The sequence below is a fragment of the Cervus canadensis genome, chromosome 13, assembly GCF_019320065.1.
Source record: "Cervus canadensis isolate Bull #8, Minnesota chromosome 13, ASM1932006v1, whole genome shotgun sequence".
Taxonomy (NCBI): Eukaryota; Metazoa; Chordata; class Mammalia; order Artiodactyla; family Cervidae; genus Cervus; species Cervus canadensis.
The window spans coordinates 13,749,481-13,771,700 of NC_057398.1; the positions used below are offsets into that span (position 1 = coordinate 13,749,481).

The following is a 22,220-nucleotide window of genomic DNA, read 5'->3' on the forward strand; positions in this document are numbered from 1 at the left end:
CTTTTCAGTTTTAAAATTTCACAGGTATAGCACCAAGTTCTCAATGGCTGAAGATTATTAAATAAGTAGTGAATTTCAGACCACTCGTATAAGAAATGTGGCTAATTTAAAGTTACTTTTACAGTTCAACATGTACAAGAAAATGCAATAAGAAATAGATCATTACTATTTTAGGTACTTTCTTGCCACCTTTATTTTATCTATAGCTGAGCATGCAGAGTGTGGCAGGAACGTTTGTTGAACAGAATTTTTTTCTCTTTTTTTTTCTGACTGCATCATGTGATGTGATTTGATTCAGGGTCCAGCTTGCTGCAGAGAGAAACAAGGGACAGAGAGCAGTGACAGGCTGAGGAGGTCAGAGGCACGTGGTCTCTGAAATGTGCATGACCCTCGCCTGGTGACCACAGGAGAAGGAAGTGCTGGGTCAAGGAAAGGCTCTAGCCAAACCGGGACACATGGACTTGATACCAGCAGTAGGGAAGGTCTGGTCCCCTGGCTGGCTCTAATTCCCCATGTGTTTGATCTGGCACCAGACTTGAGCCAGCTCTGCCCAAAGCATTTCCCCTACTGGCCTTCTCTGCTGTGCTATCGAGAGACAAGACTCTAAACTGGCCGTGAGTACAGAGATAACCGATCAAAAGGTCAAATGATTTATAACTGAAATCCAGGTGAACAGGGTATTAAAAAACAAAAAACTGCACTCACTTAACCCTTCTTCTCCTCATTCTTTTTCAACATCTCTGCTCCTCTTGCTTTATGACTGATCTTCTCATATCCTTTTTGTGCCTTTCCCTCCACTTCTCTACTTCTCACCCTCTCCTGACTACCCTGCCACATCATTGCCTATGTCAGTTTAGAGGAATTTCTCAGCATCTTGGAGTCTCAGTTTCTTCATCGGTAAAATGGGATTAGTGGTATGTCTCAGTGAATTTCTGTGCTGCAGAGTGCATGCCCAGTGCTTAATTAAAATGGCACAGATCTCAAGTTCTCCCCTCCGCCAGTGCTTCTTCCTTGAAGACCACTCCCAGTCCTGACTTATCACTGAAGATTCCAGCTGAATGCATAAGGACACATGCTCTGAACACCACCCACAATTTGCATTGGAAGAAAGAGGAAACCAGCCAGAGAATAAAGGAGAAAGAGCCAACACACTCTCAGCGTGGGACTGAAGACCATGAGCTTGATTCGGCCTTTGAGACGTTTCATTTCGCAGGCTGAAATTACAATAACAAGTGTGTACCCAGTTTCGGGCTACAACCTTATTCATGAACCTGCTGTTCTGCTGTAATGATGGAAAGCTAGACTCATTCCAAATAGAGGAGTGAGCTACAGCCAACTTTTGATCAATGAAGGACAGCTGATCGGATTTGGAGCTCCTCTGGGGGTCCCACAAGGCCACATTTCTGTCACATGCACCATTCTATTGTCCGCTTTCCTGCACTGAGGCTGATCCTGGAAAGGAGCCATAAATTACTTTAGATCATGCACATGACATCAGCCGGTTGGAGGAGACGGGATGTTGATCTGCCTCTTTGGGGGGAAAAGAGGTGGCTAGATTGAACCTCAATCATCTCTAGATGCTACTTCAATTGTCATCTTCTGCTTGTGTCCTCCTTGCTCTTCCTTTCCTCTCCTTATGCTCCGGATTGCATCTAAGGACCTAGTGGTACTAGTAAAGAAGTTGAGGCTTGAATGCAAAGGGGTGGGTGGGGCCACAAGGCTATAATTATAATTAAAGACTCAGGTTCTACCTAGCCCCTGATGAATTCATTCATTCAGTCTATCGGTCAGTCAGCATTCATTGTCTCTCCACATAGCCAGAAAGCACTAAACTCAAGCCTGTTCTAGGAAACTTACTTTTGTTGGAATAATTCCCAACCGTGGTTGCGGCTAAGTATCCTGCGGAGTTTGGGGGCAGCGAGTGGGGACGTGCATGTTTCTGGGCCCTCCCCTCCAAGGAGCCCGATTCAGTGTTTCGATGGGGTTCTCAACATGTGTGTCCAGACTTGCGACACAGTCCCTCTGTGTCATTACCAAGTGCTTAGGTGTCACGAATGTCTTCCTCCAGTCTTTCTCTCTCTGGTCACAAACACTGTCTATTCACATTTATTAGCTGGTCAGATAAACTTCATCAGGACGTTTTTTTCCTCTCACAGGAATATACATCCACTGGACAAACACAGAGAAGCCCTGAGCCAGGAACTCAGTCTATATTATCCATCAATGTGGAGTCCTGGCCTTTCCTCCCCTGTTTTAACCAAGGTCTTCAGGAGACAATAGACTTTGCATAGAAAACACTAGGGGAGATTTTCAGACTGAGGGAAGGTGGTGCTTTCCGGGAGGTTTGCCAAGAACAGGTATTTTAGCTGCCACTTAACCTGACCCAAGGTAGAACTAGCTGACACCAGGTTCTCATGATTCAGGGGACCAGAGGAATTCCTTCCTTACCCTCTTTAGAAGCAGCAGGCCGGAATTGGGCCTTGTGTTGAAGCATAGCAATCTGAATCCTAAAACAGAACATGACTTTAGGGGACACCCAGAGAATCTGAGAAATAGATCGGCAACTCCCACATAATCAAGAGTCGGCAGAGAACACTGGATATGCTTAGGCAGATTAGTTTGTGCCTGACTTAAATGTTCTGCCTAATTTTCATTAGGCAGAATGAAATGCCTAACTTTCATACAAGCTGATATATTTTAAGTTTGAGATTATCTATGACAAAATCTTTTTTCTTAATAGTCTGGAGTTGGCCATATTACATTACATAAGCCATGTAATTCTTTACTATCCAACTCTGGGATTACTTATTAAGGAAAAAATCTATGCGATCTTAAGCCCGAGAGATCTAAGTTAGTCTTGGATTTAAGCCTTCCATGAACACTAGGTTTGAAGGTGGTATTTCCTCAAGGGCACATCCATCCCTGTGAATCCAGAAAACACTAGAGATGCTGAGGTTGATATGTAGAAGATGAACGAATAATAGCAGAATTTAATTGTTTAATTCTGATTTAAAGGGAAAGATGGGAAAGAAACATCAAATTAGTATAGGCACTTGGAGAGAAGATTTTAAGGCTGAAAAGTACCGAAACAAACGCCTGTTAGAATAATTGAAACTTTTAAATGAGCTGGAGAGCGTTGGACACATGCTGTTTTGTGGTTTCTCATACCACCCCACTCTACCCTCAATCATCACAAGGCAGCAGTGGAATAACTTGATAAAATAAGTTTTGCATCACTGACATATAACATTCTTGGTGAATGAGTAACTGGCTAGATCATAAAATCAGAACATAGACATTTCTTTCAATGTCAAGTGCTTTTGGAAAGTAACCTGAGGGCATCTTTCATGGTTCTACTCACAGACTTCAAACTTCACCTGTTTCTCAGTTGACTGTGGTGTGATGGCCTCACATGGCTTAGGTGTGTCACAGGTCACCAGCTGCACACAGAGCGTCGGTCACAGACTGCAGAGCTGGGAATCAAGTGTCATGAGACAAAGCTCATTGCAGATATCTGCCATTCCGAATGTCAGGACGATCAGAGATTAAACAGGAGGAAATTAAACAGACCAAAAGAAAGGAAGGTAAAACTTGAGGTCACAAATGACCAAGTTTTATTTCTCTACTTATTTGTCTTATTCGCAATTCTGATTTTTATCCATTGAATTTTCTGTTTCACATGAACATATACACATATATGTATTCATAATTATCTACATAAAAACACACATATATGCAGTTCCTATGTTTCTCCTCTTCTGCTAGTAAAATAGTAATACCCATTTTGTTTATATGGGAGAAGCATGAAACAGATAAAATAACCAAATCACATTTTATTGCAAGAGCCATAGCCTGAGGACATTTAGAAGTTGGAGACCAGAAATAAATAGAGACAGAAGGGGATCATAGTAGAGAGGGAAAGTCTTCCAGCTTTTAACCAGCCAAGAACGTGTTTTCTTTTTCTTCCTAAATTCGGGGTGGTCTATAAAACCACTCTCATTAAAGCTTCAGAAAAAACTTTGACGAGCATTTTTGGTAGAGGGAAGGAATAGGTATTTACAAGCAATTCCAGTGAACTGGTTAACAGAATACATAACACTGGAGGAGCCTCCCATGTCTAACATTTTGTACATTTACTTAGATTTGCACCGAAGATGGGAAAATAAATAACTAGGGGATCATAAAACAACTAGCCACACTTATGAAGCCAAGAAGAAAGTCTGAAATTTAAACAACTGCAGAGCTGAAAAATCAAAAGCTCTGTAACTATATTTGCACTCTAAGAAGTGACCAGTTTGGTGGTGAACCAGTGTGGTACAGAGTTTGATGTGGAAACAGATGAGGCCCAAGAAGAAAACTAAAAACATGAGCCTTGTTAGCCTAGGAGAAGATAGTCTCTAGCTAGAAGAGACTGGTAGTCAGAATCAAAACTATGGAACTATGGCTTGTCTGCCTAAACTTGCTTAGTTCACCCACTCAAATGTTGATGTTTTCTATTACCTCTGGGAGGAACTACCTTCAGCCCCATGAAATCCAGACCCTGACCTTGGCTTCTCTAAGAATATCTGCCTAAGCTAGTTGTGGGGTTCCTGCAAAGTGATGGGAATTTGATATTCTGGAGATCCAGTTAAGTTGATCAGGTAGATATTTCTTGTTATTAACATTGCCTGAGCAAAACCAAGTTTTGTTTACCCACTTTCATCTCAACTAGACCCTGATCTTTTCAGGGAAAATTACTATGTCATATTCATTCCCATATCCCCAGTGCACATAGTTGATGCTCAAAAATACTTACTGAATGAATGGACCAACATACCGCTCAAAGTAAAAGAGGCTTCAGAGTAAAATGTTGAAAGTCATACATTCATTCAGTAGATTTTACTGAGCACCCAGATCTTATGCTAACTAGGGATAAAAAAGAAATAAAAGGCAATGTACATGCCCTCAAGGAGCTCACATCTCAAGCAGAAGGCAAGACCTATGATGGAAGGGCAGTGGAAAAGAAAGAAGAGGGCAGACTCAAGAGACAGTGGGAACACCAAACCAACAGCACTGGATACCTGATTCTCACTTGGATGGAATGAATGGACGGTAAGGAAATTAGAAGAGTTTGGATTACAGGGAGAGACATGAGAGATTCTAGTCTAAGGGAAAAACCATTTGAGAGAAAGGAGATAGTTGATGTAGTGAAAACCCTAAAGCCTCCTCCATCATCCAAATGACACCCAAAGACAGGGCAGGTCATAAGCTAAGTATCCTTCCAGTGATGGGGAGTTCTTTCCATGATAAAGCTCCTAGTCCATTTTTAGCAACTCTGAGAACTTAATGTCTACTTTGATATATCTTCTGCTCACTGATCCTAGTTCTATCTAGGAGAATAGGTTAAATTCTTCTATGTGATAACCCTTTAAATGCATGCCCCCCTTTTCTTTTGTCTGAAGTTTATTTATTGTTTTCATACATTTCACCATTTTTCCTCATACTCATTGACTAACTGGAAGATGGAAACTCGAAGAGAATATGAAAGATAAGAAATGTTATGGTTGACAGTGCCAGGAGGTGTGGTAATAGAAAAGGAAAAAATTACCTACAGGTAAACACTAGTTTAGGACCTTTTTATACAAACTGAAATGTTATGGGGATCTGAAGCTAATTCCATGATGCCTTATTCTCCTCCTTCTATTCATTCCCATTTATTTTCTTTTACTAGGTCACTTATCATGCTCTTATTATTGTTCAGTCACTCAATCGTATCCAACTCTTTGAGACTCCATGGACTGCAGCACGCCAGGCTTCCCTGTCCTTCACCATCTTCCAGAACTTGCTCAAACTCATGTCCATTGAGTTGGTGATGCCATCCAACCATCTCATCCTCTGTCATCCCCTCCTCCTCCTGCCTTCAATCTTTCCCAGCAACAGGGTCTTTTCAAATGAGTCTGTTCTTCACTTCAGGTGGCCAAAGTTTTGGAGTTTCAGCTTCGGCATCAGTCCTTCCATTGAATATTCAGGACTGATCTCCTTTAGGATGGACTGGTTTGCTCTCCTTGCAGTCCAAGGGCCTCTCAAGAGTCTTCTCCAACACCACAGTTCAAAAGCATCAATTCTTCCACTCAGCTTTCTTTATAGTCCAACTCTCACATCCATACATGACTACTGGAAAAACCATAGCTTTGACTAGATGGAGGCCAGAAGTCCTCAAGCATCAGGAGGAAGTAAACTGCAAATGGCAGAAGTTTTTCCCTTCTCTGTTGAGGACACCTGGTTCCGCCTGAACTTAACTTTTCTCAGACTTTGAGCTAACCTATGTGCTTTTCTTATGGAAATGTTTTTCTTAAACTATGTTAAGGAAACTATGTATTTGCTTTGGATTCTGCCTTTCTTCAAATTGGTTCCGCTGAGGACTAAATTTTTTCTTTTCTCAAACCTTGGGCTGATAATGGCTCAAGAAACCAGTGTTCATGTCCATTGTTTAATGGCCAGGGATAGGGGAGGGGCCTGGTGAGACTCCCTCAGCCTTGAGGCGTCTCTTATCTGACTAGCAGCTGGCTGTCAGACATGAAACGCCTGGCCAAAAACTAGCGAGCAGGCACTCTTTCTGTCCCCTTCTGATGTCTATGTCAGAACCTTTCCCTCTTTCTATGACACTTTAATAAAACTGCTACACAAAAAGCTCCAAGTAGGCAAGCCTTGTCTCTGGCCCCAGATCGAAATCCTCTCCTCTGTAGGTCATGAAACCCAGCGTAGCACATGGCTGGCAACCGCAACCTTACAATTTTGCATGATGTACTCTGCATATAAATTAAATAAGCAGGGTGACAATATACAGCCTTGACATACTCCTTTCCGAATTTGGAACCAGTCTATTGTTCCATGTCTGGTTCTAACTGTTGCTTCTGACCTGCCTACAGGTTTCTCATGCCCTTAAACTATATTAATTCTGTTTTTCTCTTCCCATTCTTCTGTACTTATGAAAATAATGTGTTGGGCAGTAGGATAAGTATCAATATTTAATAGTCTTTTAGAAATAAAACAATTTAAATGTGAGGCCACAAGCAATGATGAGCTAGCTCTATCTTTGGACATCTTAAGTCATCCAAACATCCTTTGTAGCAAGTTTAAGGGGGGGAAAAGTGAGCATTTTACTATTTCTGTGCTGCATCTGCCTTTACACATCAAAGGTGAAAGCAGAGAGAGGTGTAAACTCAGCTTTTTTGTTTACATACATAGTGTAATAGCTTTTAAAATAAGGAAAGACATTGTTCAACCAAGAAAGAGATACTATAATTTCTTCCAGACATCAGAATCTATTTGAAAATTGTCTTCCAATTGGACTGACATCTGGCTTCTAACATTTCAAATCAAGTATCTCTTAAATAAAATACTTCTTTTCACAGGTTGAATAGCTTCAAATGAGGCTCAATTTACTCTCTCTTTTTTTTTTCCTGTAAAGTCATTCACTTTACAATTCACCTTTCTTATCATCTTGTCACACTTTATGTTCTAGATTTATATATGGGAACACAAAATTTCAGAATCAGTGTCCAAACCAACATCATCTTTTTCTCTTTAAGGTCTTGTTCTGCAAGTACAGACCTTGAGAAAAGGCTTAAGAAATATATTTCATCCATTATCAACATTCTAGGATCTTTTTTCCTATAAGGAGTTTTAGCATATCTGTGCTCCACAACTTGCTACTTCCCTTTAAAAGCAAAACCCAGCGTAAACTGGACAAACCTCCAAAATAAGCTCATCATGTCCTGTAGCCTATAGCATCTAGCAGTCTAGTCCATCACTGGGCAGTGCATTTAAACCTCCAACTAATTCTGTTAACAAATCTGTTTAAAATCCCATCCTTTGAATTTGCCTTTGCCAAAGATGGGATTGTCAGTTTGCTAAATGAAACAATTTCCCTAAACATGCACACAGTATATTTTAAGAACATAGTGGGACTTCAAATTTGTTTCAACAAAGAAATTTTACTCCTATTCCTATTCTATCACCCTTTTCAACCTATTATCCCTCTTGAGTTTCATGTTTATATTATCAAACAACACATCAATTAATATCAAGCATTTTGCACCTAGTACATTCTCATTACTTCCGGTTAGCTTGTGGCTCATTTCACTGTACACTTACTTCTCCAAGCTACTAGATAAGTTTTGTTTTTATAGTATTAAAAAAAAACCCACCAAAAAACAGAGCTGTTGTCAAATGTTATGTAAGGCAACGGTTTCCTTGATAACCATAACCACAAGCATGTTGTTTGAAACTCTTGATCATTGCACGGTTTGTTTAGTTACTGAAATATTTCAAAACATTTTGATTCAGAGTCAGGTACTAAATGTCTGAATTTATAGAACAAGCTGGAAGTAGAACAGGTGATAAATAATCCAAACAGTTGTAAAGTATTTAACTCAAACTGTTTTCAGGTATTAGAGTTCAACCTTGTGACACAGTCTCTAAAAGGACAAATGTGGAAAGCTTGATATTTAAGATTCAAAATATATGAATATCCCAAGGACACAATTTTTAAAACAATAGTAGTTAGAAATGCCAAAAAATGAGATATCATTTAACATGGAAAATGCAGCTTTAGTAATTCATAAATAGGTACCAAATGCTAATTCTGTAATAGGAAAGAGGCCCACTTCAAGGTTATCAATGGAACACCAGAAATTTGGTCAAAAGTGCTTCTAAGAGCATGTCTCTTGACAAAATTAGAGTATCACAAAACAGGGAGTATCAGTAAAACACTTAGTGAAAAATTGCAAATGTAAAGAAAATGTCTCATTGTTCATAAGATTAAAAAAATCTCTATCTCTGGGAAACTCTCAAACTAAAAATATCTTCCTATATATCAGTTTTTCACATAAAATGGAAACATACAGCTTGTAAGGATTATAAAAAACATTACATAAATCAATTGTGATTAGGATCTTAGGATAAAATTACTAACAAAAGCTTATAACTCTCATACTGTCTTAATGTTCCTTCTGAAGCCTGTCAAAGAGAATATAATAACACAGTTTCCTTCAGCCCCACACCATTATTAATTTAGGGATGTCTTCAAACTGTCTAGAATCAGAGTAAGTGGCCTGAAATAAATTATATAAACAGTTATGTTTGTGTTAATATGTGTATATTAAGAAACAATTGTGTGAAATATGGGTCAAAATTTAATTAAGAAAAGCAGTGGAAACCCTTTAAGAAATAGGAGCTATGGTCCCCAGATAGGTTGAACAGCAAGCGAAGAAGACAAATAGAAATTTACTTTCAAGCTCTGAGAGTGTCTGTGAATTTAGATGTGAATTAAGGAGTAGGGGTTGGGGAGGCAGGCAGGGACACAGGAAGGTGGAGGGAGGAGGAAGGAAGGATGGATAAAGGGGAAAAGGGAGGGATGGAAGTAGGAAGAAAAAGAAAAGAAAGAAAGTTCTAGAGGGGTGGGGTGGGGGGGGGGAACAGGCCAAGCTACTCAGTGTTTTGAACATTCATCAGTGCTCTGAAAATCAAAGGAAAAGTCAGCGAGCAAGTTAAGCAGAGATTCCATTCTGAGGTGACTTTGAGAATAGTGTCAAAATGAAGCCAAAGAGATTTATCTAAGGCCTAGTCATAAAAGGACCTCGGTTCTCCACGACTGAGAGCTTAATCTTTTTTACATACTATACTTACACTCTTACCACACTGCCCTACAGATACAGAATGTTACAGCCCTTCCATTCAGCCATGTGTTGGAACAGAACCAGAACTGTGAGGAGAGCTTTGGTAGAGCCACAACCACTCCTTGGCCCAACCCCAATAAAAGGCCTCTACTCAGGTGGCATCCATATTTGAATTATTTACATTCGCCTGAGGAATTCTATCTGATGGGTTCTAGACACAACTAACCACAGAGCAATGTGCATTCCAGGAGGTATTTGTCAGGTGGAATTTCATCAGAATCATTGCTTTCAATACCTCAAAGCTTTCTTTGGAAGCATCATTATGGAGAATTGCCTGAAGGATAGAAAACCCAGACATTCCTTTGCATACTCTAAAATCTATCTTTGAAGTGATCCAAGCAAGAGATCTTCATATCTAGACAGTCCCATTTAGTTCTACCTTTTGATGAATTTTATTTATTTTGGTTTTAAAATGTATACATCTATAGTTCACTTTGTTCTATAAAAATTTTAATATGAATTTTGTTGAACTGTAGACCAATACATTTTTTATCTGAGGAACATTATGAGAAACATTCTATGAAACGCCTATCAAGGTACTGTTGAGAATATTACTCACTATATTTCAAAGTGTCCTTCTTAAGAAGACCCACTGGGAGAACTTCCCTGATGGTCCAGTGGTTAAGACTCTGCTCTCCCAATGCAGAGGGCACAGGTTCAATCCCTGGTCAGGGAACTAGAGCTGCATGTTGTGCACAGTCTGGCCTAAGACACAAACAAATAAAGATTAAAGTTAAGAAAAAGAAGACCCATGGGGGAAAAATGACCTCTTGCTTTGATACAAAGACATGTTGTACTTCTTTTCTCATGGACACTGACTCGGAATAGACGCTGTTTCTCACTCGGCACAGAGGTGACTTGTGGCCTTTGTCCATCATATGGAACCTCACAGCATACATTTTGTGGATTCACTCCTAGATTCATCATTCTTTACCTATTTTCTCTGCATTCAAGTATTTCCACTCTTTTACATTTTTGAGTTAGTCAATATAGTACACTGAGTAAACATACCATGGGCTAGGGTAGCACAATTCCTGCCCACGTTTGGAGAGAGGGAAACATACCACATTGGGATTGGACAGGAATCCTACCCATGTAGACTCAGAAAGGAGTTCGAGCCTCTCTTCTTCCCATAGAGAAGAGTACAAGAAAATCACAAGCTGCTGTCATCTGCCAGGCCACCTCAGCCAGGGAGAGTACCTTTCAGGGAATGCATTTTGGAGTGTCTTGTAATACCACTCAATTCTCCTGTATAATCATAAAATAAAATACTCAGCACTTTTAAAAAACGAAAACAAGAAACGAGAGTTCATTATTAGGATGAAGTGTTTCCTTCATTTCTGGGGTAGGATGGAGACAGCCTACTGCTCTGAAGGACAGTGCCGGCTTCCTCTGCTGGCCCATCCCTGGAGTAGAAGGCATCAAATGAGAAGACCATGACAGAAGCCAGCTCTTCTGGAATTCCTGGGGCAGGGGTTGGTTGGGGGCGGTGGGAAATAATCCTCACTATCCACCCAGAATGGGGGTAGCTTGTTCTAGTTTCATTTGACTCTACACCAGGACACCCCTCACTCTCTCAAACGCTGACTTGGCCATTAACTTCAGCCTCTCTCCTTAACTCTGCTCTGAGTCTTTCTTTAACCCACTAGTTCTGCTCATTGTCTGCAAGGTTCTACAACTCGCCTAGGCCGCCAGGAGAATCCATGCCTTCTCCACTCCTTTGAGCTAAAGTGAACAACTCTTCCTGGTGTTAAAACATAAAACCTCACATCCCAGAAACCTCTCAATCCTAGGGAAACAGGATAGCTGGTTATTCCCAGTCTACAGCGAGCACACAGCAAACTGACGGAAGAGACAGAAACTTATTTATTTAATTTCTTATCTAGTACACAACTTGTAAAAAGACAGCGCTGTGAGCAAATATCACAGAACTAAGTTATCTGAATAGATATGAGCAAGACAGTGATATCTATAAAATTTAAATCTCATTCTCCTCGCCTGTCAGCCTTTCAGAAATGCCTCTGCTGCCTTTTACCACTCTATGCTCAAGTAATACAACTTTCAAACTAACGCAAGGAAAATGACATAGGACAGTATATCTTCTATCTAAAAACAAACAAGGAATTCTAAATCCAAACAGAAATGATTTTCAGACAATCCGGTTTTATCACATCTACATCTCTCTCCTCCCCCTTTTGTGGAAGTAACAAGAACAACCTATGAATCTATGTCAGAAGACAAAGGGAAAAACAAAACTCTGTGCCCAGGAAGACCTGATTTTACAAACCAGGAGGTGACCAAATTTCCAAAACATCATTGTCATAACCACGCATCAACAGGAAGGGGACACTAGAAGTACATATACACAATAGGACTCACATATTACAAATTAGTCACTGATCCTTTATGCATTTCTTAACTCACCCAGTCTCAGAAAATGTGCACATAAAGACTCTTGTTTATGTTATGGTCTCAGTTGTTCATTTTTGAGCAACCCACAGGGCAACCTATCCACATATGTTCTTCTGGTTTAGTTGCTAAAGTCGTGTCTGACTCTTGTGACCCTATGGACTGTATCCCACACCAGGCTCCTCTGTCCGTGGGATTCTCCATGCGAGAATACTGGATTGGGTTGCCATTTCCTACTCCAGAGGATCTTCCTGACTCAGAAATCAAACCCGGGTTGCTTGCATGGCCGGCAGATTCTTTACTGACTGAGCTATCAGGGAAGCCCATGAAGAATATTTCCTTAACCGTTTCAACAAAAAGAAATTAATGCATAATCATTTCAAAGCTCTGACTTTTAAGTTTCCATGCTTGTTGATATACTGGAGAAAAGACATACTTAGTGGACATCAGAATTGAGAGCCAGAGTAACTCGATGAAGCATACATACAGTTCTGCATCCAATTCTGGAGGTAATAAAACCATTCTGTCATGTCTGATGGATGCTTGAACAGATTTTCAGATTTTGAAAGTCTCAAGTTAAGCTTCTAGTTTATTCCACTAAATCTCCAAGGCTTTGTAAAAAATGATCTCTCGTATCTTCACTACAAGACTTGAGTATGAAACTCTCCAGCAGGAAAACATCCTTAGAGCCAGGTATATTTTATAAACAATTATGTGTCTGCATTACCTGAATATAGGAGACCAATGCTGAAGCTGCTTGAAAATAACAACAGGAAAACTGGTGGCCAGTGAGAAAGCCCCAGAGATGGGGCACCAATTTACTACAGACATTTGTGATGAAAGAGGAAAGTTACTTGTCTTAAAGGAAAACTAAAGTCAGATATGGCAAATCCATTGGCATTAAAACCTAAAACTTTGCCTATTTTAAAAGAACTACACATTTTTAAAAACACATGTTACTTTTTAGAGTATTTTTAGGTTTTTAGAGGAGAGAGAGCTCCTAAATATCCCTTCCCCCTACACATATGCAATTTCCCCACAAGTACCGCACAACAGAGTGATAATGTATGTTGCCACTGATGTACCTGAATTAACACATCCTCATCACCCAGGTCCATAGACTACATACAGTTTACCACGTACAGTGGTGTACATTCAACAGGTTTGGACAAATGTATAACATGTATGCACTATTGTAGTATCACACCGAATAGTGTCACTGTCCTAAATTTCTCTGTGCTCCAACCACTCATCTCTCCCAATTGCTGGCAACCAATGATCCTTTTACTGTCTCCACAGTGTTGCTTTTCTTCAAAATGTATCCTCCATATGTAGCCTTTTCAGATTGGTTTCTTTCACTTGGTCATATGCATTTAAGTTTCCTCCATGTATTTTCATGGCTTGATAGTCCATTTCTTTGGAACCACACGTATTTTTAATTGACTTTCTTCCATAACTTAGAACTGTGGTTTCCATAGTTGGAGGAAGAGTTTCCATTTTACAAATTGGTAAACATAACATATTGGAGTAGGTAAGCCCTGGACTTAGAGACAGCAGTCATGGATTCAATTTGTTCAGCTATGCAATTTACTAGAATGAGACCTTGTAGAAGTCCCTTAACCACTAAGGAGAGTGAAGACTGGACATAAATAGGTTTAATTGTCTGTGAGGAAACTTGGCTTAAGGTTGTGTCTGAAAGAGGTGTCCCTGAATGAGTGATGACCCTCTGACCCAGCTGTAAAATGAACACATGTAAGAAACAGGGAGTTACTAAGTTCAAGGAAATCAATATCATAAATAAAGATCATAAAACTGCTGTTGAATTCTAAAACAAATTCCAGTTACCCCCATACAGTGGAACAAAACGCAGCCAATGAAAATCATGATTTAGGGTATGGGACATTTTACTAATGGGGGCTCACTCTCATAAATAATCCCAGGGGGAACTGAGATATAAAGATGCATACCCAGAATTATACTAAATCTGTTGCCCATACATGGGGTCATAAATAAAGGCAGCTAAAGAAATATACCAAAATGTTTATCAGTGCTTATCTCTGGTTAATAATTATAATTGTACTACCCAGGGTTTCAGCAGAAAAGAGATGAAATTCTCAAACTAAATAATTTAAGGAGAGTGGAGCATGTATTAAGGGACTATTAGCAAGACATGGGGCAGAGTGGTACAGGCTTCCAGAGCAGACCCCATTCCCACCCTACATGGTAGGGGCTGGAGGAGGAAGTGGTTTCCTGAATATGTATAGAGAGAATTCTATAAAGAAGGCTGCTTGGTAGGAGCTGTGCCCTTCAATCAAGGTGCACAGCCAGCTGGCAGTAACCCTGCAGGGAGGAAATAAATAACCAGCCTCATTCACACTGGCGAAACCCAAGGCGGGTCAGAATGCAAAACGGTCAGGCTCCTAGGCACTCAGTAGCATGAAGAAGGATGAATCTAGAGAAACAGAATGACTTCACTCTTTTTTCTAAAATTTGAATTTTCTATGTTTTATCCAATGAGTGTGTAAAACGTGTATTTCATGCTTTACTTTTTTTTTTCTTTCACCTGTAGCATTTCAAGTTTGTCATTCTTTGCAATGGTTTGGATAAAAAAATAAACAAAACAGGGGTGTGGGTCAAAAAAGATTGAAAATAAATAAGAGGGAAAATTAAAAAATTACAGAAAGGCTAACATGAGGAGTGATACAGGGAAATATAAAAGACATACTTGGTGGTCAAAGAAAATAGATGTCTGAGTGTTCCTGCACCAGTTCCATGCATCTTATGCCCTTTAAGGACTAATAGTCAGAGAAGTAATAGTAAACTTTTTGCATTTCATTTATTTTTAAAAATTTTATTAGAATAATAGCAATTTTTAAGAGAACATTTAAGAGACCTTCCAGCATCTGCTTTGACACACAGTCAGCCCTGAATGAAAATACCGTTTCAGAGTCGCCAAGGTCCTTTTTCAGCGTTCTGAAACCATTTTGTCTTCTCCTGTCTCTGATCTAAACACATCTGTTTTCAAACCCCAAATGGTCATTTTGCAAGTGGACCAGATCAAGTGCAATCCAGACCTAGCAGATCTTACAGATGGGGCCAGTTTCTGTATTAGCAGATGTCAAACCGAGCAAATCATCATCACTGGCTAACAGCAGGCAGATGAAGTCAGGAATGGGTTGTGGGGTCTCCACCTCCTCAGAGCTCAGTTCTGTAAGCTAACACTGTTCTTCAAAACTGCCCCCTGTGCATCCAGACGCCTGTGCTGATTCAGTAAAGGGCAATGAACAATCTAGGAGCCTGGTCCCCTGCAAAGACTCCCCAGTGGAGGCACAGCTCCAAATGGCTTCATCTGTGTGAGGCAGGCGGGGTCACCTGAGTTCATTTCTCCCATCACAGTCTGGTCTGTGGCTGCTCCCTTAGCAACTCTGAGCTGCTGCCAGCAGTCATGGGAACAGGAGTTATGACCTCTGCCTCAAACTGCAAGCCTAAAAACAAAAGCCACAGCACCTCCAGCCTTGGCAACGTCTAATTTATGTCCGAGTTGCCTGGCTGTAGATTTCAGACCCAAGGCAGCCCCTGAGTGAGGTAGGCAGGGGCTAGTCCATTAAAAGGGTGATGGGAGAGCCAGGAAATCCCAAAGCAGATGTCCAAACCTAATCGAGTAGAAATCTAAGGGCAGACACAATCAATGCTAGTTTTGGCAGGCCTGTGGCTGTTTAATTAAACAGACCCCTGACCTGACACTACAATCAATGCTAGAGAAGTGTGGGTGGTTCTGAACAAGCAAAAGCATGTCTAAATTGCAAAACTTCAAATAAATTGTGGAAACTATCAGAATGGAGTGTTAGCTGATAGGTACTGCTAGAGATTTCAAGCCACTAGGATTTTCTAGAAACAGTTGATTTAAGATAAGTTGGGGAAGCACATTGTACAAGGGTTTCCCTAGTGCAACTTAACTTTCCTATTAAGGAAAACAACTTTAGTAATTTGCATTGAACCATTTATATGCAATCAGGAGTTAGTCTTCTCTTCAATGGCATGTAAAAATAGAAAGCATAAATGTCAGAGCTGGAAGAGACTCTAGATAGCACCATTTTTACTTTGTTAAGCAAAGCAACCCCTTTTTAAAGAGATAAATCTTGCATACAACCTGAACACACCTGGAACAGATGAGAGAAATGTTTTATTCACATAAATGTATAAGTTCACATTTCTGTCCAATGCTGCAAGTTTAGTCACCATGAACAAAGAGGTTTTTTGGATGGATGTGATCAGGATTTTGAGAGATGACTTGAAGACTTATATCAATTTTAGAATTTAAAGGGTTTTTTTGGGTATTTTCTTTGCAACTGCTTTGAAGGTGATGACAGCAATTCTCACAGAGAAATTCCTGCAGTGGTGAGGATGTTTTTGTAACAGCAATTTTTTTTTTTCTGCAACCATAGGGCATTTTATCAAATAAAGCAAATGAAATTTCATTCCGAAATCTTCACTGAAACAAGTTAACATTGACAATGTTTTAAGAAGCTGTGGTCTCCAAAGAGTTAAAATATCTTTTTTAAATGACTGTGATAAAGATAGCTAGCTGGACTCTTCACAAAAATCATCTCTCTTTCCTTTCCTTCCTGGGTACACAGTTCAGCCATGTTTTCCAGCCTTCTTTGTAGTTATTTGTCTGAGATTTACCTAGTGAAATGTGAGCAGAGCTGATTCACACCACTCCCAGACCCTGCACCTGCAGACTTGTCACAGGCAACCCTCCAACCCTTTCCTCGACAGCCTGCTGGCTGGAGAGGACTCCAAGGATCCAGAGAGGAGGATAAGGCCACAAGACAGAGGAAGCCTGGGCTCTCCAAGGACCATGTAGAGAAGGCCACTTGCAGACCAAGAACAGTTTATTAGATTTGGAAGAGCAAGGACTAAACTTTAACTGTGTTAGGCAAGAAAGGTTTGGAACCTTTTTATGACAGCTAGCGTTATTTACTCTTAAAATATAATGGTTAAGGTAAATATGCAAATAATATTTGAATCAAATGTTCACAGGACCGCTGAAGCACCTATCTAGAAGCCATGGTTTGAGAACTAGAACTTTGATCCAAATTTCTATAGAAAGGTATGTTTTCTGTGGTACAGGACCAAAACAACCCTTATTCAAAGCCACCAAAACATCAGGAGGGCTTTTAGTAACTGGTGAGCACACTAATATGATCAAGATAGCTTCCCTTTTTATGCAGTATTGTGGGAGACTCAAGGCTCCATTCCCTCTCAGCCTAAATCATTATCATCCTGGCATACCTCCATAAATCTCAGAGGACTCACCTCCTATACCTGCCATACTTGGGGGTGTAAGGTAGAGCAGGACTTCTTTCTTCTGAAAGATTTCTATACCAGAGGGACACCTTCTCTGCCATACTACTCTTAGTAAGTTAGCCACAGTAAGACAGGAAGCTGGAGACAGCAAAAGACCAGCAAACTCAGAGAAGATTAAACTTCAAATTCCACACCCACTTTTTTAAACCATCTTATTGAGGCACAGCCTGCCTGCCTGCCTGGTAAGTCACTTCAGTTGTGTTTGAGTCCTGGTGACCCTATGGACTGTCGCTTGCCAGGCCCCTCTGTCCACGGGATTTTCCTAGCAAGAATACTAGAGTGGGTTGCTGTGCCCTCCACCAGGAGATCTTCCTGGTACACAAAAATCTGTCTATATTTAATGTATACATGTTGTTGAGTTTAGAAATAAATATAAAACCATGAAAAGAATCACTACAATCTATGCCAGAAACCTATCCATCACCTCTAAAAGTTTCCTCCCAACATCTTATTTGTTATGTTTTATATGTATGGACTGTTGTTTCATTTAGTTGTTCAGACGCATCTGACTCTTTTGCAACCCCATGGACAATAGCCTGCAAGGTTCCTCTGTCCATGGGATTCTCCAGGCAAGAATACTGGAGTGGGTTGCCATTTCCTTCTCCAATATATATGGATAAGAACAATTAATATAAAATCTTCCCTATTAGCAAATATTTATATGTACAATACAGTATTATTAGCTATAGACACTGTTCCATACAATAGATCTCCAGGACTTATTCATCTTGCATAAATGGAACTTTGTACCCAAAGCCCCTCAGTTAGAGAGGGAGGAAGAGAGGAGTTCACTCTAATTTTTGTTTCTGAAATAACTCTAGCTGAGAAAAAAATTAGAACAACTCCCATATTCCCCATTTTCCAATCCTCAGTGATATGAAGGGACAGCAATCTAGGTGTTTAACTTTGCTTAGTGTTATTTTTTTCCCTATAAAATCAGAAAAAGCCTTTACCAAGAACTGTACAAAGGTAGCAGGATACAAGAAATCTATTATATTTCTTTATACTAACAATGAAATATCAGAAAGGGAAAGTAAAGGAACAGTTCCCTTTAAAATCTCATTAAAAAAATACTTAGGAATAAACCTGACCAAGGAGCTGAAAGATTTAAACATTGAGAACTATAAAACATTGATAAAGGAAATTGAAAATAGTTTAAAGAAATGGAATGATATCCCATGCTCTTGGATTGAAAGAATTAATATGTTTAAAATGGCCATACTATCCAAAGCAATCTACAGATTTAATGCAATCTCTATCAAACTACCCACGACACTTTACATGAAGTAAAGCAAATTTCATACCATTTCTATGGAACCATAAAAGGCCCAGAATTGCAAAAGCAATCCTGAGGAAAAAGAACAATGCTGGAGGAATAATCCTCCCAGATTTCAGACAATACTACAAAGCAACAGTAATAAAAACAGCTTGGTTTTGGCACAAAAACAGACATGTGGGTCAATGAAACAGAATAGAGAGCCCAGAAACAAACCCATACATCTACAGGGAATTAATCTTCAAAAAAGGAGGCAAAAATATACAGTGGAGAAAAGACCATCTCTTCAGCAAGTAGTGTTGAAAAAGCTGAACAGCCTCATGCAAATCAATGAAGTTAGAATGCACCCTCATACCCAACACAAAAATAAACTCAAAATGGTTTAACAACTTAAATATTAAGACATGACACCATAAAACTCCTAGAGGAGAACATAGGCAAAAGATTCTCTGTCATAAATCATAGCAATGTTTTCTTAGTTCAGTCTCCCAAGGTAATATAAGTAAAAGCAAAAATAAATAATTGGGACCTAATCAGACTTATAAGCTTTTGCATAGCAAAGGAAATCATAAATAAAATGAAAAGACAACTTACAGCCTGGGAGAAAATATTTGCAAACAATGTGACCAACAAGGGCTTAATTTCCAAAATATAAAAACAGGTGTTAAAATTCAATAATGAAAAACAAACAACACAATCAAAAAATGGGGAAAAGACCTAAACAGACATTTATCCAAAAAAGACACATAGCATGGCCAGTAGGTACGTGAAAAGATGTTTGACATTGCTAATTATTAATGTAAATAAAACTATAATAAGGTATTACCTCACATGTGCAGGATGACCATCATTAAAATGTCTACAGATAAATGCTGGAGAGGGTGTGGAGAAAAGGGAACTCTCTTACACTCTCGGCAGGAATGTAATTTGGTACAGGCACTATGGGGAACAGAATGGAGGCTCCTCAAATTAAAAATAGAGTTGTCATATGTTCCAGCAACCCACTTCTGGGCATATATCCAGAGAAAACTGTAACTCAAAGATATATATACCCCAGTATTCATAGCAGCACTATTTACAATAGCCAGGACATGAAAGCAACCTAAATGTCCATCAACAGATGAATGTATAAAGAAGATATGATATATTTACACAATGGAATAGTATTTAACCATAAAGAATGAAATAATGCCATTTTCAGCAACATGGATAGATCTAGAGATTGTCATGCTAAGTGAAATAAACCAGAAAGAGAAAGACTAACACAATAAGATATCACTTACATGTGGAAACTAAAATATGATACAAATGAACTTATTTACAAAGTAGAAACAGACAGACATAGAAAACAAACCAAAAAGGGGTTGGGGGGAATAAATTAGGAATTTGGGATTAGTAGATACAATCTACTATATATAAAATAAATAAATAACAAGGTCCTACTATATAGCACAGAAAACTATATTTAATATCTTATAATAGACCATAATTAGTAAAGTGATACCAACCTAGATAGCATATTAAAAAGCAGAGACATTACTTTGCCAACAAAGGTACGTCTGGTCAAGGCTATGGTTTTTCCAGTGGTCATGTATGGATGTGAGAGTTGGACTGTGAAGAAAGTTGAGTGCTGAAAAATTGATGCCTTTGAACTGTGGTGTTGGAGAAGACTCTTGAGAGTCCCTTGGACTGCAAGGAGATCCAACCAGTCCATCCTAAAGGAGATCAGTCCTGGGTGTTCATTGGAAGAACTGATGCCGAAGCTGAAACTCCAATTATTTGGCCACCTCATGCGAAGAGTTGACTCATTGGAAAAGACCCTGATGCTGGGAGGGATTGGAGGCAGGAGGAGAAGGGGACGACAGAGGATGAGATGGCTGGATGGCATCACCGACTCGATGGACATGAGTTTGAGTAAATTCCGTGAGTTGGTGATGGACAGGGAGGCCTGGCGTGCTCCGGTTCATGGGGTTGCAAAGAGTCAGACATGACTGAGCAATTGAACTGAACTGAATAAACCACAATGGAAAAGAAAATGAAAAAATATGTATAACTGAATGACTTTCCTGTACACCAGAAACTAACACAATATTGTGAATCAACTACGTGTGTGTGTGTGTGTGTGTGTGTGTGTTAGTCGCTCAATCTTGTCTGACTCTCTGCAACCCCATGGACTATAGCCTGCCAGGCTCCTTTGTCCATGGAATTCTCTAGGCAAGAACACTGGAGTGGGTAGCCGTTCGCTTCTCTAGAGGATTTTCCTCACCAAGGAATCAAACCCAGGTCTCCTGAATTGCAGGCAGGTTCCTTACTGTCTAAGCCACCAGGGACACCCCAAATCAACTATGCTTCAATCTGCACATGCTTGTTCAGACAGGCGAATGGCCATCTCACCAGAACACCTTCCAACTCAGGGCTCTCCCTTGGGCATTTCTTGGGATAATCCTTTGTTATCCCATCAGAATTTCTGCCTTGAAAATTTTTTTCTGGTTTAGACAGAAAAGGCAGTATGAATATATCTTCCTCCTCTAAATCCTCTCCCCATGTAAGGTTTATTTAAAAAGTAAATAAATAAATAATGGTTTCAAAGGGAAGGAAAGGGCAGAACAACCCAACCAAACACACACATGCATTAACACTCCTCAACTGTCTTCAACTCAGAAATAAAGCACTGTTGATTGAGCTCATTCCAGAACATCCCAATATGTACTAAAAGGAAACAATATCAAGAGGCAGAAGAAATGCCTAGGAGACCAGATTGTGATGAGATTCACTGCTGTGTGCACTGGCAAAAGCAACTTAACCAGACAAACACCAGCCTATAAATAATGGCAGTTACTCCCAAGAAAGTGTCACCACTTTCTGTGGTGGACTGGTTTTCTTTATTTGGCTATCATTATTTTCCAAAGGTCTTGTTATTACATTTAGAAAGAAACCAGAAGCTAGAATTGAGCAGGGACCATTATGGTAATAGCTGCTCTGAATCCAGCCTTGAAGACAGGTCCACAGAGTTACTCAACTCCCCCGCCCCTCCAGTTAAAACATCCCTTTCGGTACAAAAAAAGATGCAATTTTTAGCCACAATATATATATATATGCTATTGTGATTATGAAAAACACTAATTAGCTGTCTGGGGGGAAAGAAGTTCTGCTGTAGAATTATGAAGGAATGTTAAAAGCTCAATGTGTGAATATACTATAAATGCAGAAGGAGGCAAGAAGGTGAAACAAACTCTAAATGCCACCAGAAAAGTAATTTGCAAATATTTCTTTTGTGATAAAGTTAATGCATCTTTTTTAAAAAGTTGTTCTTTGGTGGTATAAATAACTAGAAATGCAAAGCAAAGACATTCCCAGAGAAGAGATTTTTAAATGCTAATCAAGCAAGCAGTTTTTATATAATATGAAAGCTAACACTGAGGAAAAAAGAAGAGAAAGGACAAATG

General features: G+C 39.6%; 1 non-coding gene across 1 annotated transcript; it reads left to right on the top strand.

Annotated features, from left to right (window-relative positions):
• The first annotated feature begins 10,322 nt into the window (after positions 1 to 10,322).
• On the top strand, positions 10,323 to 10,395 carry TRNAG-CCC. Its single transcript has one exon. It is a non-coding gene; the product is annotated as a tRNA-Gly (tRNA).
• Positions 10,396 to 22,220: the final 11,825 nt, after the last annotated feature.